The sequence below is a fragment of the Sarcophilus harrisii genome, chromosome 1, assembly GCF_902635505.1.
Source record: "Sarcophilus harrisii chromosome 1, mSarHar1.11, whole genome shotgun sequence".
NCBI lineage: Eukaryota > Metazoa > Chordata > Mammalia > Dasyuromorphia > Dasyuridae > Sarcophilus > Sarcophilus harrisii.
The window spans coordinates 256,116,278-256,134,661 of NC_045426.1; the positions used below are offsets into that span (position 1 = coordinate 256,116,278).

At 41.5% G+C, this 18,384-nt stretch overlaps 1 long non-coding RNA gene across 1 annotated transcript in view; it reads right to left on the bottom strand.

The window, feature by feature from the left end:
* Positions 1–15,861, bottom strand: part of LOC116419650 — a 45,342-nt gene extending 29,481 nt beyond the window's left edge. The window contains exon 1 of the long non-coding RNA XR_004229915.1: positions 15,483–15,861. This is a non-coding gene — a long non-coding RNA (uncharacterized LOC116419650). The remainder of the gene's footprint in view (positions 1–15,482) is intronic.
* Between the last annotated feature and the right edge of the window lie 2,523 nt (positions 15,862–18,384).

Below are 18,384 nucleotides of genomic sequence, written 5' to 3' on the forward strand. Positions count from 1 at the left end.
CCTTTTCCATTTTTTAAAAGTCTTTTTGACATACAGACCTGGTAGCAGTGTTGCTGGATCAAAGGGTATGCACAATTTTATAGCCCTTTGGGTACAGACAAACATTTCTTAATGTCTGCTAATATTAAAGGCACTATTGTTCAGTTGTTTTCTAGTCATCTCTGACTTTTTGTGACTTCATTTACAATTTTCTTGGCAAAGACACTGGAATGTTTTGCCATTTCCTTTTCTAGTTCATCTTACAAATGAGGAAACTGAGGAAAATAGGGTTAAGTGACTTGCCCAGGGTCACACAGCTAGTAAGTGTCTAAGGTCAGGTTTGAACTCAGGATGAGTCTTTCTGACTCCAGGCCTAGTGCTCTAGCCACTGTACTACTTATCTCCCCTATTAAAGGTATCAGGCACCCCTGAAATGAGTAAGACATAGTACTACTGTCAAGGGTTTACAATCCTGTTGGGGAAGAAAAGGCTTGTACATAATAGCAAGGCAGCCTGAGTGAGTCCCTATATATTGACTAAGTGCTGATTATTCAGATGATAAGCTCAGGGAATTAAAACAGGAAGGAATCTTTGAGACCATCCTGTTCAACCTCAAAAGTGAGGCTATAAAGGTTTAAAACTGAGCTCATATATGTGCAGTAAGTAACCAAGCCAGTTTTCAAATTGTGGTCTTCTGACACCCAATCTAGTGCTCTATCACCGGGAAGAGCTTACCTCTGGTAAGGATGATCAATCAATCAATCAATCAAAGCCAAAAGCCAAATGATCCCTGATCTCAAGGAACTTATATTCTACTGGGGAGCAATGTGTATGCGTATAATAGAGAAGTAAATACAAAATATATACAAGCAGGAATGTGTTGGAGCCTGTTCTAACAGCCAGAGAATGATTGTTAAATTCTCAGCATGAGCATTTACACCTCTAAAATTGGCAAATGCTACAAGGCTTGATTTACTGTTTTGTTGATTGTCTAGATTTAAGGAAGTAGAAAACATTAATAATGCAGATTAAACTTAAAAGTGTTTCCTGTATATTTTTTCTTCTTTTCTGGAAATCCAGGAGTTAAGTATTTACCAGCATGTTCCAGTATACAAGTTGAAAGGCCTTTTGTAGGTAAAGATCCTTGAAGGGAAATCAACCTACCTTCCTTCCTTTTTTCCTTCTTTTCTCCCTCCCTGCTTTTCTTCCTTTCTTCCTTTTTTCCTTCCTTCCTCTCTCTCTCTCTCTCTCTCTCTCTCTCTCTCTCTCTCTCTTTTTTTTTTTTTTTTTCTTTTTGGAGGCATTTGGAGTTAAGTGACTTTCTTAGGATCACACAGCTAAAAACGTCTGAGGTTGGATTTGAATTTAGGTTCAAACCAAAACCAGGGCTGCCATAAAGCTAGTGTTTTCAGCAGGCAGAGATGAAAAAAAGAGAGCATTCCAAGCATGAAGACTAGAGGTGAAATGTCTTATACAGGAAGCATCAAGTAAGCCAGTTGGGTTATACTGCAGCATGGTGGGAGACAGAGGGTCTGAGAGGTGAATGTGTAATTAGCCTGAAGAGACAGGCTGAAGCCAGACTATGAATGATTTTAAATGCCAAACAAAAGATTTTGTATTTTATCCTGGAGGTAATAGGGAGCCACGGGAACTTCCTAAGCAAGGGAAAAACTGGTCAGAACTGTGTTTCAGAATTTCAGTAGGCATCTGCGTGGAGAACAGATAGGGCCAGAGGCAGGGAGACAGCTTGAGAGGATGTCAGAATATTGTGAGTGAGAGGTGAGGAGTGCCCATCCTCAGGTGAAAGAAGGGAGAGAGTTTGAGGGAGCCTTGAAAGAAAAGGAGGATTTCACTCAGCAGAGATTGAAGGGAGGAAATAAGGAATAAGAACATAAAGCTAAAGAGCTCCAAGAATGGGCAGACTGACTAGGCCCTTGGGCAGCAGTGAATAAGGAAATGCCACCACAGGTGTCTGTTCCTCTCCTTCTCCTGCCAAGATACTTCATCATGAGGAACACAATGTCCTCAGTGGGGGCTGGCAGCTCCATCCGGAAGGACAACCAGCAGCTATAAAAATGGAGAGCATCAGAGTCATGACTCCTGGATGCCTCTCTGAGGGTAAGAAATAAGTTCCTTAAGGTTTCCCTCTACTTAATTTATAGCAGAAAATTTATATCCTTTCCAGCTGCAGCAACATCCTGAAAGCTAGGGTGGGACTATGCTTGTCTGACCCATCCTCAAAAGGGAGGGAAATTTTATTAAAGATGATGATAAAGTACCCTAATATATTGCCTAAAGAAAGCGTGTATGGACAGTGGTGACTTTGTTCACTCTTTAGATGCACTACTGTCACCCTAATCAAGGAGGCAAGGCAACAGGGGCTGGGGGAGACAGGAAGGAAGCTCAGTGCAGTGGGAATACTCATTTCTCTCCGATTCTGAGAGGGAATACCCATTTCTCCTGATTGTGAGAGGGAATACCCATTTCTCCTGATTCTGAGAGGGAATACTCATTTCTCTCTGATTCTGAGAGGGAATACCCATTTCTCCTGATTGTGAGAGGGAATACCCATTTCTCTCTGATTCTGAGAGGGAATACCCATTTCTCCTGATTCTGAGAGGAAATACTCATTTCTCTCTGATTCTGAGAGGGAATACTCATTTCTCTCTGATTCTGAGAGGGAATACCCATTTCTCCTGATTCTGAGACTGCCTGTAGGCACACAGATAAACAGTGAGAGCAGCATTCTCTGGGATGCATTAAACCCGTTCTCAAGCTGTAATGATAAAGTTGAGTAAGCTGAGGGTCACCAGAAGAACCAGGCAAGACCTTCCGGCAGGTCCATCAGTGCCATCAGAAGTATCTTTGTTGTGTGCATGTGTGTGTCCCTGGCAAGCCCCTTGTGCATTGTGTGACCATATCCTGACTGAGAAGTCCTAAGCACAGGATATACCAGAGGGCTGGGCAGTGATGACTCTTATGTCACAAGCCACTGCTGGGACTGCGCCAATACTTTCTAACCTTCCCCTAGTCTCTCAAGTAAGCTTGTGTCTGAACCTGTGGGACCCTGACATATACTTTAGCAACCACAAATCTTAAGAGCCAAGCTAGATTTCCTCTTCCCACCCCACCCTCAACTTCTCTAAAATATTGATTTAGTGCCTACTGTTTAGGAGGCAACATGAGGCACTATGGGAAGTACAAAGAAATATAAGGCATGGCTTCTGTTCTCAAGGCACTGACAATCTAGTCCAGGAATGAGGCTTACGCATATTAAAAGATCAATTTATTGGATGCTCTATCTAGACCTAGAAGAGATCTCAGAGGTCTTCTGGTTTAACCCCCTCATTTTATATTTGAGGAAACTGAGATCTGGTGAGATGGTTAAATGACTTGCTCATGGTCATCGAAGTAATAGTTAAATAGAAGCCTAAAAAGAAGAATATGAGAAAAGTCATAAAGTTCTGATTTACAATTGCCCAAATGAGCAAATGTTCTTTAAGCATATTGAACCTCAACTCTTTTGGATTTTCTTGGCAAAAACCCTTCTGAATTTACCAATTCCTTCTCCAGTTTGTTTTACAGATGAGGAAATTGAGGCAAGCAGGGGAAGGGGACTTGCCCAGGGTCACACCACCAGTAAGTGTCTGAGATTTAAGCTGGGAAGGATGAGGCAGCCTGACTCTAGGTCTGGTGCTATGTGTACTGTGGTGTCCCCCAAGGGAGTAGTACATGCAAAGATTATCCTGTCTGAGGCTGGTGATCCCTGTGGTGGCTGTGACCTGGGAAGGCTTAATAAAGGTGCTGGTACTTGAGTATGGCATAAATCACTGAACAGGTGCAGCCTCAGTCAAACTGGGACCTGTTGAAGACCTTAGCTTAAAAAAATCCAAGGTCTCCCATGCATCCAGGACCATCTGCAGTCATCCTGATCTGTATCTGGTCATCGGACCCAGATGGCTCTGGAGGTGAAGGGAGACAGGTGACCTTGCACAGCCCTCCCTCTCCTCAGTCCAATTCACTTGAGTGTCACGACATCACTTCTCTGGATCATCTTCAAGAAGGAAGGACAAACAACTTCTGGGAAAGATGGGATTGTGATAGTGGAAGGGAGGAGGGATATGGTAAAGAGATTCCTTGTTGGGGATGAAGGAAGAGGAAGGTCGACGTGAACAAAGGCAAGAGACTGATTTAGGGGAAAGTGAGGTGTCCAGCCTGGCTGTAAAGGAGATAAGACTGAAAAGGTGGGTAGGGACCAGATTGTGAATCCTGGGATCAGAAAGCCTCATGCCTCCTACAGCAATAAATCACTACTCCATACCCATTATTTTCCAGGCAAAAGGAGAAAGAGGGGAAGACAGAACTGAAGCTGACTGTACAACCTCTTTGGGGAGTGCAACCTCCTTTCCGGTCTGAGCACCCTGTGCTGCTCCATTCTCTTTTTCTCGACATGTTCCTATTCTTCTAGCATAGTCCTCCCCCACCTGCCCCCAAGCTCGGGGCACTAGGACCCTGAAACCACTGAAAGCCCCCAGAATGAAGCTTATGTTGAATCGAAAGATTTCAGTTAAGGTTAAAGGGACGCTGTCAAGATAAAAATCACATCTATTTCTATGTCCTCTCTGGTGTTATTAATAACCCTCCGGATTATTAATGCTGAAATAATTTTTGCTCTCGCTCTGCAGTCAATGATGTTTACCGGTTTGGGTTTTTTTTTTTTTTTTTCATTTTTTTTTCTTTTCCTTTGCACTCTCAGATGGTGAAATTCAATTAGGCTGGTCCATGGGGGTGTATTTCTGATCTGGTTTGTCTTGGTGTCCCCCTGGGTGCCAGTCAAAGGTTGTAGGAGTTTGAGTTTGGAACATTTAAATTAAAGGAGGGGTCAGGAAGGTAGGGAGAGAGAAGAAAAGTAATTCCATTATTCGGTTTTCTAAAACTTTTTTTTTTATTTTTGGGGTAACCAAATCATCCCTGGAGACCTGCTTCCTTCCATGTCTTTTTAAAAAAATTACATGGGGAGGGAGAGCTGGTGATTTTGACCTTAGGTGCTTTGTCATTTTTTAGCTTTCATTGTGGTCATTTTTAGTTCTCTATGAGGTGAATATAGAGCCCTCACAAAGCCCTCCCATGGGCCTCTAGGCAAGATTGTGTCTCTACTGGATGGGCTTTAGAACATGCAAGTATTATTCCCCAAAGGGAAAATGTGCCACTGGTCTCAGTAATGAGGGTCCTGGCCTCCCTGACATTATTCAGCTTCTGTGGGATGGCTCCTCATCTCAGGGAAGGGTAGGAGAATGGCCCCGACAGCAACGCCGCCCCCCACCTTCTAGTCGAACCCTGTGTCTCCTGCTGGGTTCCTTATCCCCCTCCCCCAACGTTTGCATCTGTAATCATTCTATAGCTGAGCTCCTCCTGGCCTGCTGAGAATGGACGCCCATTAAATCCACACACTTAACTAAATGCACTGTCTGTAATGAAGCAAAGCACAGAATGACCACTTACGATACCAAATAGAACAATAATAACTGCTCAAAATGACCCAGACTCCTTGTCCTCGCTCTTCCACACATCACAAATAACCATTCAGGGCTAACACTGACATAAACAATTAGCGGGAGATGTCCCAGGATGAAGAGATCAGGCTTGAAGGTAAAGCTTCCAAAGCATTCGTGGGATCCGTGGTGTTTAGAGAGAAAAGGGGCCTTTTAAGAACAGCTTGTCCAACTCCTTCATTGGACACACGAAATCCTTCCTAGGGGAAGTGACTTGCCCAGGATCACATAATTTGTGTTAGGAGTGTCAGGATTCAAGCCCAAGCTCCCTTTCCCCCCTAGTCCCTGTACAAAAGACAACTCACAAATTTTGCCAAGCTATTCTCCATTACTTCTGTACCTTCTTCCTCCCTTGTTCTCCTTCTTGATTCTCCTCAAACCCCTAACTGCTCTTCTAGGGTAGAAGTCCCAAAGACCCAGCAAGTAGAATCTAGCATGAGTTCCTAATCTTGTTTTTGTGAACTTGGAGAAAGAAAGAAAAAAGCCTTGAGCTCAGTTTTTATCTTGAGATTCAGCCCAGTTGGAATGGCTCCTGACTACCATTACTGAATGTGAATTCTTTCCTGCATTGTGGGAGGTGAAATATAAATGTAATAAATATCAATCAATCAATCAATACTTTAAAAAGCACCTACTATGTGTGAGGCACTGGCCAAGAAGACACTGAGAAAAAAGACAAAGCAATTTCTATTCTTAAGGAGTGCTTATCGAATCAAAAAAATTCAACATCTATTTGGATAAGTTATTATGTATATATTTGCATTTGGATATGTTTGTATTTATCTTGTGTATATATTGTATTTATTGTATATATTTGTCATTTGGAAGAGGAAGGGGGAACAGCTGGGCATATCAGAATGGGACTCCCTGGGGATTTTAAAAGGCAAATGTGAGATGGGAGGGTACTCAAATACAAAGGCACAGACTCTGGAGATGGAGTACTGTGTGCAAGGAATGGCAAGGAGGCCAGTGTAGCTAGTCCAACAGAGTGGATCAGGGGGGTTAAAGTAGAACTGAAAAGATAGAAAGGGGACCAGATTGTGAAGGATTTAAAATACCAAACAAAAGAGTTTCATCCTAGAAATCACGGGTAGCTCCTGGAGTTTATTGAGGGGGTGAGAGGTGACCTGGTCAGACTTGCCTTTGAAGAAAATCACTTTGCTCAGCAGAAGATGGATTGGAAGATAAATGCTAGGATGTTACTCTAGGCCAGAAAAGATATGGGCCAGGACAATATAAAATGCTAAACCAGGACTGTATGGGGCATAACACTAAGTAGGCAAATAACCTTTGATTCCTGTTTTAGAGAAATTTAATAGTCTTTATTCATTCATATGAGAAATGCCCTAAAGAGGCACAAAGTACTGTGAAATCTGATGGAGAAGTCTCCCCTGCAGCTGGGAAAACACTAGCCAGCATGAAGAATTCTTCTTCTACAGACGTATTTCCTAGGAATTCTGATGTTGAAATCTGAAAAATAACATTCCTAGCCTTAGTTCAGTGTCCTATTCCCAAAAACAGGGGATCCTTTATTCCAAAAAAGTCTTCAAGTCAGCTCTCTTCCATCCTCCTCCAGATGACTTGTGCCTAAACCCAGCACAAGTGAATCTGTCTCTTCACATCTCTGGATTCTCTCAAGGAGACTGAATCTCCCATTTGCTTTCTTACTATCAGGTCCCAAATGAATCTATTACAAGTCTATGGAAGAAAGTGGGTTTCTTACACTTTTTTCTCTATTCTAAGAGCATTATTTATCCCATCATTTTTCTCCACTGTTACATGAGCTGCATTCAAGCCCAACTAGTGTGTGTGTGTGTGTGTGTGTGTGTGTGTGTGTGTGTGTGTTGGGGAGGAGCACAGGAATAACAGGATCCAGAGCTCAACCCCTCATTTTACATGAGTTCCAGAGAGATTAAGGAATTTGTCTAAGATTACAAAACTAGGATTTAAACCCAGGTCCTCTGAGTTCAAATTGAGGGTACCTTCTACTTCCCTGACTAGGCTGCCTCTAGTGATTTTGAGAAAAGCCCAAGTTCTGTCTATTAGGGCAGATAACAAAATGATAACCTTCGGTAAAGGAAACAATGATGGGAAAACCTGAGATTTCCTGTGCATCATTTGGGATCTTTGCAGATATATTTTTAAAAATGTAATGCTTCAAGTTTTACAATGTTCTCAGCAAGGTTCATACCATCCTCACTTGAGGATATATTTCTCGCAACAAAAAAATCTATTATCTGTATTTCTGTATTATCTGTATCTTAATTCTCTCTCAATATTTATTGCTTCCCAAAGTAATGAAACCATCCTATTGATTCATTTATCAGTCTGTTTGGGAATCCACATTCACGAAAAAGAAAGATCAGGAAGGATTTTCTTTCTTTTTTTTTTTTTAAATTTAATTTTACCAAAGTTTCCAGTTGGTGCTTCAAAGGGCCATACTGTGAGAATGAAATTGTTAGGACCACAGATGAATGTGTATGTAATTTGCATGCTATGTACATATGAGTGGCAGCATATGTTGTAGAAATAGTGCTGGGTTTGGAGTTAAAAGACCTGGTTTTGAATCCTGAATCTGTCCTGTGCTAGCTGTGTGACTATGGTCAAATCACTTAATTCCTCTGAGTCTAAGTTCCCTCATCTGTTTAAGGGGGACAATGATTTAGCTCACTAGGTTGTTAGGAGAAATCCCATTGTAAAAGTTAAAGCATAAATGTGAGTTGTTATATCGATTAAGAACTTAAATATTGCTCAGGTAATCTCAGATTCCTTTGTAGAAGGAATAATTTCTTGAGTTTTTTTCCTTCTCTGTCCCTTTCTTTTCATTATCACTGAATCTATAAAGAGTAAGAAGACAAATGCACAGCCAGAAAAATTATAGGTGTGTGTTTGTGTGTGTGTGTGTGTGTGTGTGTGTGTGTGTGTAGCACGGATGGGTACGCTCACCACTAAGCTTAACCAGATTGCCAGTAGCGCTGGAACCACAGTTTGAAGCACTGCTGACCTGTTCTGCTTGAAGGTGCTTCCCTGTGTTTCCAAGGCTTCTACTGAACAGGAATCAAACTTGAACATCTTGGCTTGGCTCCTGGGCATGTTTCAAGGATAAAAATATCACACGCTTTAAGTCTTGCCAACAACTGATTTTTATAAAAACCAAACTCCCAAATCCCCATACACAGCAAGAAGAAACCAAAACAAACAGAGGAAGCTGGTGCTTCAGAGGAGCATCTCAGCTCAGTTTGGCTGCTGAGAATCCTTGGGGGGTCACTTTAGGAAAGAGAAGGATGGTAGATCCCCACTTCCTCAGAGAACCTCCTCTTGGGGTTCACAATGTAGGTCAGAATCACTGATGACACCTTTATGTTGGCATTAGGATTAGGATTAGCAGCAGCCCTTCATTGTGAATCAGAGTCTATCAGTGGTCCCTTTTTATTGATACTGTGAATTAGAGTAAGTAGTGGCTCCTTTGTAGGGACAGTGAATTAAGTTGGGTGATAGCTAGAAGTCGTTAGGTGAATGGAGCTTTGGGCTTATAGTTAGGAAGATCTAAATTCAAATCCAGTAAGTATGTAACCTTGAGTAGGTATTTAGTCTCTCTTGCCTCAGTTTCTTCAATTGTAAAATGGGCATATTAATAATATCTACCTCCCAGGGTTATTTGTGAGGATCAAATGAAAGAATGTTTATAAAATGCTAATAGTACCTAGCACAAATGCTATTATTATTTATTGTATTGACATCATAAATTGGGGTCCATGTGGTCACCTTTGCATTGGCATTGCAGGTTAAGGTCTGTAGAGATCACCTTTGTGGTGACATTATATATTAGCTGTAGCGATGTTTCCTTTGTTGTGACACTAAATTGGGACAGTGGTAATGCAACGGGATGGTCACCTTTGATTTATACCATGTTAACTTTGAGGGTGATTATTTTGTAATTGTGATGCAAATTAAGGTTGGGGGGGATGACCTCTTTATATTGATATTATAGGGTAGGATTACTGAGTTTATTAGCATTGTAGGCACACATTAATAAATACTTACAACTAATTGCTATTTCCCAATAGGTAGATGGTTAAAGAATATGAACAAACCTCTCAAAAGAAGAATTTTCTAAATCACTAATATTAAGAGAGATGAAAAAAAAACCCAAAAAACCAATTCTGAGGTTTTATTTCACACCCTGCATATGGGGAAGGGGAGAAGGGAGGAAAAAATGTAAATAGCTAATGTTGGAAGGATTGTGAAAGGATAAGTACACTAATACATTGCTGGTGGAACTGTGAAATGGTACAACCATTTTAGAAAGTAAATTAGATTTAAGCAAATAAAGAGAGAAAAGATATTTATACTCTTTGAACCAAAGATTCCACTATTAGGTTTATATTCCAAGAAAGCCACTGATAACAAGAAAGTTCCCTATACTTCAAAATATTTATGGCAGGACTTGTGATAACTAAGAATTGGAAACAAAGCAGATGCCCATCAAACAGGACATGGCCAGATTATGGTGCATAAATATAATATATTATTACTATTCTGTGAGTAATAATGTATGTGATAACTACGAACAAGCATGGAAAGATCTTCAAGAATTGATGCATAGTGAAGTAAGCAAATCCAAGAAAATAACATATGCAGTAACTACGGTAAATGGAATAGAAATGGAAAGAACAACACATCAAGAAGTCAGAAGTAAATTTTAACAAAATTATAAGGATCTCATATTATAAACATTTCATCTCACTAGTAATCAAATCAAAATTATAAAGAACTTATCTCTATAAAGATTAATCAGGATTAACATGAAGAGATATGACATCTCTAACCTAACCCTTTGTGGAGATGGGAAGTCTACAGGTGTCATACATTGCTTGTGTTTTTGTACTGAATTTTTCCTTGCTTAAAAAATATTATTTGTCATATGGGATGACAGTCTGAAGGGAGATTCTTGGATAACTGTAGTGATGTAAGAAACAGAAAATATTAAAAATTTTTTTTTAAAATTGTAAGTTGGGGTTTCTACTGTCACCTTTGAATTGACTTTGTGTGTGGGAAGGTGATAACCCTCTGTGTTGATGCTATAAGTTATAGTTGATATTTCCTTTATGGTGACACTAATAGGGCAGGAGGTTGCCCTCTGTTGTCATTCTGTAGGTAAGCGTTGGTGGTGGCATTTTTGTGATGAAAACAAACAAATCCCATATCCCATCAAAAACAAGGGGAAAGGAAAGCTTCAGGACCCTTGCAAAGTGTCAGGTATCAGTCCTCACCTTAAATACAAAGTGGCCAAGCTCTTTAGCTTCCACAATTTGTCATAAAAAAATCAATTAGAATGGTCTGGATACTACTGGAATTGTTACTTTCCCTCTGGGCCCAATTCCTTTTCTGTAAACGCAGGGTGCTTGGAAGGTCCTTTCTAGCACAAATCTGCCTCTAATTCCAGCATCAATTTAAAAAATACACAACTTAAGAGGGTTCTGAGAATACAGTAATATAAATAGGGAAAGAAGGTAGTAACAACATGTGCTCATAAGAACAAAAGAAATGGGCTTTTCAGACTAGAAGGTCTGAAGGCAACTTAATAACAGTGTTTCAGATTATGAAGGGTTAATAATATATAGTAGTGTAAACAGCTGCAGAAAGCACAAGATAAAAGGAAGTAAGCTGAAATATTAAGAAAAGAGATCCACAGAGTCATGGAGACTTGAGAATAGGAAAGGCCTTTATAGGTCATCTAGTCTGACAATATAGACATCCCTTCAATACCTGATCAATGAGTTTCTCTCTGAACATTTCCAGTGCTCATGAGGCAATCCATTCAATTTGTTTAAATATTCTTTTATTTTAAACTAAGAATTTAATTAACAAACACAACTATTCCAATATGCAAATAACAAGGAGAATTGTATATGAAATAATTAACTTCTCTTATACAGTGTTTTTTAAATATCTATTAAGTTTGACAAAGTTAGTAACAAAATTGCTGTCTGTGTCATCTGAGTGTTTTTGTTTTCTTCTGTATATCTGATTAGTATTTTATTGATGATCTTTTCTTTCATTTTTAAAACTTCTGTACAGAACTTTTAAATTTTCTTTTACCCCATGAAGCCCTCCCTTGAAGCCAAACAAAACAAATCAACACATGAATTATGTCTGAAAACATGTCTCATTCGGTATCTCTGTTCCATTCCTATATCTTCCCTGAGTGAGGCATGTTTTATCAATACTCTTTTTAAGTAATAATTACCCATTCAAACTTCTTTTTCTTTACATTATTGTAGTCATTGTATATATTGTTCTCCTGGTTCTACTCATTTCACTGTATCAGTTCACATAAGTCTTCCCAAGTTCCTCTGAATTTTTCATAGTCATCATTTCTTCAAGCAGAATAATATTCCAAAACATTAATATACCACAATTTGTTCAGCCATTCCCCAAATGACAGGCACATATTTGTTTCCAGTTCTTTGCCTCCACAAAAAGTGCTTCTATAAACATTTTTGTTCATATGCAGCCCATTTAGTTTCACACAGCTCTAACCATTAGAAAGTTCTCCCTTACAACAAAATGAAATCTGGCTCTCTTTAACTTCCACCCATTTTATCCTATTTCTCTCAGCTGACACTCCATACACATCCTATCAGCTAAAGAGGCTAAGACTAATCCCTTTTCCACATGGACAGCCCTGAAGTATTTCATAGACTCAACATGTCCAAAAACTGAATTCATTAATCTGTCTTTCAAAACCCTCCCCCCTTCTTTTTCACAATTGAGGGCACCATTCTCTTAGTTACCAAGGCTCCAAACCTTGTCATCTACTTACACTCATCTTACATATATAATCTGTTTCCAAGTCCTGTTGATTCTATCTATGAACCATCTCTTCTTTATAGATCCCCTTCTCTCCTCGGACAAAACTGACACTCTGCCACAGGCTCTCATCCTCTCATGCCTGGACTATTGAAAATGGACTTCTGGTTGGTCTCTCTTCAAGTCTTTAATCTATCCTTGCTCAGAAGCCAAAGAGTTCTTTCTAAAATGCAGGTCTGACCAGTGGCTCCCTGTTACTTCTAGGGTTAAACATCAAATCTCCTTGGTTTTTAAAGCTTATCACCTGGCCCTTTTCTAACTCTCCATTCTTTTTCATATGTTTATTTCTTTCCAAGTACTCTGAGATCCAGTGATTCTGGCCTCTTTGCTGTTCTTTCCAGGACATTCCATTTCTCTTAAATCTGTTTTTTCACTAGTTTGTCCCAATGTCCATGTCTATGCCTAGAATATTCTCCCTCTTCACCTCCCCACCTCTTGGCTTCCCGGGCTTCTTTCGTGTTTCACCTTAAATGTCATTTCTACCTGAGGCCTTAACTAATTCCCCTCAATGTTAATGTCTTTACTCGGGGATTATTTCCAATTCACCCTCAAATCTTCCCTCCCCCCCCCCTTTTTTAATGTAAGGACAGGTATTTGGCGTAGAAGGCACCAGCCCTGAAGTCAGGAGGATCTGAGTTCAAATTTAGTCTCAGACATTTAACGCTTTGTGGCTGTGTGACCCTGGGCAAGTCACTCAACCCCAATTGCTTCAGCAAAAAACAAAAATGTATTTATTAGTTTGCAACATTTACTTTTATAATATTTTGATTTCCATTTTTTCTCCTTTCCTCCCTCTCTTCCACCTCTACCAAGATGGCAAGCAATCTGATATATGTTATACATGTACAATTATGTTAAACATATTTCCCCATTAGTCATGTTATTAAAGAAGAATCAGAACAAAAGGAAAAAATCTACAAGAACATAACAACAACAACAAAAAATAAAAATAGTATCCTTTGATCTGCAGTCAGATTCCAAAGTTCTTTCTTTGGATGTGGATAGTATTTCCCATCATGAGTCTTTTGGAATTTTCTAAGATCATTATATTGCAAAGAAGAGCAAAGTCTATCAAAGCTGATCATCCGCATAGTGTTGCTGTTACAGTGTACAATGATCTTCTGGTTCTGCTCATTCCATTCAACCTTCATTCATGTAAGTCTTTCCGGGTTCTTCTGAAATCTGACTGCTCATCATCTCTTATAGGACAATAGTATTTCATTACTTTCATGTACCAGAACTTGTTCAGCCATTTCCCAATTGATGACATCCCCTCAATTTCCAATTCTTTGCTTCTACAAAATGAGCTGTCATAAACATTTTTGTACACATGGCTCCTTTCTCCTTTTTTTATGATCTCTTTATCACCTGAATATATCTTGTAGGTACAAAGTTACTTGCATGTTGACTCCTCCATTAGAACTGAGCTCCAAGGCAGGAACTGTTTTCCCCTTTCTTCCTATCCCTACTGCTTAGCATAATATCACTTATTAAAATGCTAACTCAAGAAGAAATTCTAACTCAAACCCCTTAATTTACAAAATAGAAAGTTTGGTCCAGAGAGTTTAAGAAACTTGAAGCCAGCTCTAACAAACCTATTAAGCAAGAGCCTCCCGAAGAATCAATTCGGTTGTTAAATTTTCAGTGTGAGCATTTACTTACACAGTGTGTGTGTGTGTGTGTGTGTGTGTGTGTATTTCCAGAGAGTTCCTAAGTCTTTTTCTCCCTACAAAATAAACAACCCTAGTTCTTTCAACCACAGTGACATGGTTTATAGATCACTCACTATGCTAGCCACTTAACTGAGGACTAAGAATAATTTCTCAGTTTTGACTACAATAGTAGCAGGCCGTTGTCACATGCTTCAGTTTTCACTCTGGAGTCAATAAGTCTTTATTGAGCATCTGCTCTGTCGTGGGCTTATGCCCTAAGTGAAGCAGGCCTTTGTGTTGGCCCCCACTAAAAGATCCCTTTCCTTCATTCAGCAAGCATTTATTAAAAAGCCTGTTCTGGTACTGTGCTGGCTACAGGCATTGGAGAGACAAAAGAAGAAAAAAAGCAACAGTAGCTGCCCTCAAGGATGTTACATTTTATCCCTCCTCACTGACAGGTTATGTCTGAGCTTATATTGAAACATTATGTCACAATGTCCCTTTCATCTTTTAAACAACTCAAGTCTCTTCTTCGGAAAGCTTTCCTTGACTGAGACAAACCAATCACCAACATTCTAAATTAATGTCCACTGTACCGTCCCCTGAAGGCCATTCTTGGAAAGATCTAATAGGTCTTCATGCATTAATTATGGATTCATAGCTACCCTCGAATGTTTGATATTAAGACCTCTGCAAGTAATGTCTTTACTACTAAGAATAACAAACTAACCATTAATATAGCATTTCAAGATTTAAAAAATGCTTTCCTTAAAAGAATGGTTAGTGATAGTACTATTACCCCCATTTTACGGATGAGGCTCAGAGAGGTGAGTGACACATTCATCTCCAGTTCACGATTAAAATTAATTTAAAGGATTTGGCTACACGTGATCTCCCCTAGGCCAGGATAGTTTCCACTACCCAGGCGATCAGTAGTGCCTTAGGTACATTCCAAAGTGAATAAGGCAGAAGGAGCAGTAGTTGGATGGCCGAAGAAGGCAGTGTGGTGGGGGTAGGGGAAGAGGGATGATCTAGTAACCCTTTTCCCCTCCCCCTTCACACTTTTAATCAAACCCCCAGAGGCCCCTGTCCTTTTGTTGCTCCTGAAGCAGTCGGTCAGGGTAGAGTTCACTATCAGTTGGAGGTTCCACTCACTAGTATCTGGTGGGCTGGAGATCTGGCTGTATGTACAGGAGAAAGAAAACAGAAGACCTTTCATAAACCCCCGCAGGCTGTATTCCCGCGGAGGGGAATAGAGGACTTGTTTTGACTGGTAAACTTATCCAGGGGACAGGCGGAGGAGAAGAGAGCTTGGAGAAGCTGCAGCAAAAAAAAAAAAAAAAAACCCAAACCAAACCAAAACGAAAACAAAAAATCAAAACCCCAAACCAAACGATACAGCCCCAATCACGTTTCACACACTCACCTCCCAAGGTAGAAAAGACTTCTCGAGTCTTGCAATCGAGGGAGAGAAGTAGAAAAAGAAATCCCTCTGTGAAGAATAAGGAGGAGGGGAAAGTAAAGAAACATGGGGAGAGAGACTTCAAAATCACCTCTGCCTGCAACTGGGGACGTTGGGGGAGGGGAAAACAAAGCTTGCAAATTCCCACCCAGTTAGCCGCCCGAAGGGAGTACTGTAAGTCTTTGCCTCTGGGTGATTAAAGGGCTCAGGTCTCTTTAAGATCAGGACTCAGCCAAGTAACCTGTAGCTAGGGCTAGAGTTTCCAGTGGGAGGAGGACTATGTTTACACAAAAGCTTCGGAAGGCCGAGCCGAGGGAGAGCGAGACTGGGGATAGGGATGGGGGTGGGGAGGGCATGGGGGTGGGGAGGTCGGCTGGGTCCTTCAGCACAGCCTCCTGGCTACCGAAGCGTTGGGTTTCCTCGCGCTGCCCTGCTTTCTGAGAGCTCAGAGCTTGGAGGAGGCTGGGCCACGGAGCCTGGACTGCGGTCGGGCTGCTGCTGTTTGTTTGCTCGCCTCTTAAGGGCGAAACTCGACCGGGAGCCTCCGATCTGAGCTCAGAGCTGGCTTTTTTGGAACTTCCAACCTAGGCTTTTTAAACATAGACACCGAGAATAGATGTGTTCATTAGCCGTGCCCAGCCACAAGAGAGATTTTTGCAAAGCGGGGGCAGAGGGGGGTGTCAAAGAAAAAGAGAACTCTGGATTTTTATTTTTTAAAAAAATGTTAGTGTTAGACTCCGCAGGAGGCGACTCAATCTTTCGGTCTCTAGGCGGAACGGCCTCTGGCCGTAGCGGGTCTACAGGCTGCAGGGGTAGAGCCTTGGCCGAAAACCGGCGCTGGGCTTGGCTGGGCTGATACGAAGCGACCCTGGGTTTTCGGACTTTCAAGGTCATTGTGTAAACCTGGCCGCGCCTCCCAGCCTCGTGCGGTGGGATTCTGCGCGTGGGGTCGGAGCCTCCGGGACTATGGCTCCTGGCTGTGCGCGAGGGATTATTCCACGCAGATCCGGCGGGGAAAGAGGTTTGGGGTGGAGTGGGGAACCCAATATAAGTGTCTGTGGTGGGGTACGATGCTTACCACTCCCTCTACCCCACTATAGCCAAACCCTGGCCTTCCTGGATTTGAAATGTAGCTACCGGGGCTTCTGATTTCCCCGCGCCCTTTCTCTGCCATGCCTGCGCGCCCCCTTCCCGCCGCGCCCAGGCTGATAGGGTTCTTTTTTTTCTCCCTCCCCTTTCCCTGTTTTGAGAGAAACCCATTGTACTCTTTTCAGTAGGCTTGGGGCCCCTCTGTTTTTTTTTTTTTTTTTTTAAGAGGGGGCGGGATGGGCATTTCTTCCCTCAGGGGCTGGGAGGGAGCCCCGTGGGCTGGTGCTTTATTAAGCTTGGGAGTTTTCCGCCGCCTTCCTCCATTTGCACTTTTCCCTCTAATGGTTTTTTACCGGAGTAGGCGCTGCTTCTGAGCTCCAGGTTAGCTATAAAATATTACAAAGTGTGCATTTAAATGCACAACATGCAGGCAGCTCTCCCATTAGTGGAATTAATTTGAATAGATGGCGTTATATTTTTTTGGGGGGAGGAAGACTCCACCCCTCCTCCCCCCAAAAAGATCGCCCATGAAGAAATGTTCAAAGTGTTTGAGGCAGTGTCCCAGACCCCAAATAAAAATTTATAGGATGAGGAGAGATTTTTTTTTTTTAATTAAGGGAGGCGGGGGTGGTGGAAGGAACCGAATTACATCATCCCTTAAAAGACTGCAGAGCAGTTTGTTCATCAGATTAAAAAATAATGCACGCGAGAGTGGGGGAAAGGGGGAGGGAAGGGTAAGGTGGAGCTCAGAGTTGGAAGTGGGGGTGGGAGTGGGGGTTAAAAGGGGGAAAGAAGCATGTTCGGCTTTGCTGAAGTTTTGAAAAGGATTGAATTGTAGTCTGAGAGATGGAAAGCGGCGCGCGGGGTCGAGGGGCGAGGGGGAGGACGGCTTAAAAGGACATTTCTGCTCATATGGTGTGTATTAACTAGCGTCTTTCTAGTTGTAAAGAATAATTTAAAGCTTTTTGGGTTTTGTTTTGCATTGACAAATGAACATCTGGGCTGAATGCTGCCCTAGCTTTATCAGAGAACTTTCCTCCCAGAACATTGATTGCCACTGTGGCACTAACGGCTTTAACGGCTTTTCCCCACCCTCGGGCCCTAACCATCCTCATTTGAATAGGTTTGCAGTTATATTAACCTTTCAATATAAATGCTCCTTTCTCCTATTTTTTTTAAAGCTGCAAATTATTTCAACTCCATCTCTCACACTTTTCCCGAGGCTTTTGATTGTCTCTAAGTCTCCCCCAACTCCAAATGTGAAAGAGGAGTGGATGATGGTAGAATGGTACTCTTCCTTCCCTCCCCCCACCCCTTTTTACATTCCTTCAAGTGCGGTTTGGAAAATGATGGTTTTGGGGAATCTTTGGAGGCTGCTGCTTGGCTGGGAGTTGGTGGGTGATGGAGATGAATTTTATCTGGTTGGTGTCCAGCCCAACCGTTCACAAACATTTTTGTGAATTTCAGAGGAACATAAACACAGACTCTCAAAACAAACAGGATGAAAAAAATCCCCATGTCCCCACCAAAGCCTCTCTTTGGCCAAATAAATAAAACCACAAGAGTTGGAACCCCTTGTCTGAGGGCTGGGGGAGGGACAGTTGTTTTTACACAAGTTTTCCTTCACATCTGGAGATTCCCCAAAGGCTGTAAACTCTGGAGGATTGAAGTGCCGAGTTCCTTTGGCATTCTTGGGAGTCCAAAATGCAGGCATCAGCAGTTTCTCTGCCTTGGCAGGAAGGTTGAAATCCAGCATAAATACTGTACCGTTGAGAGG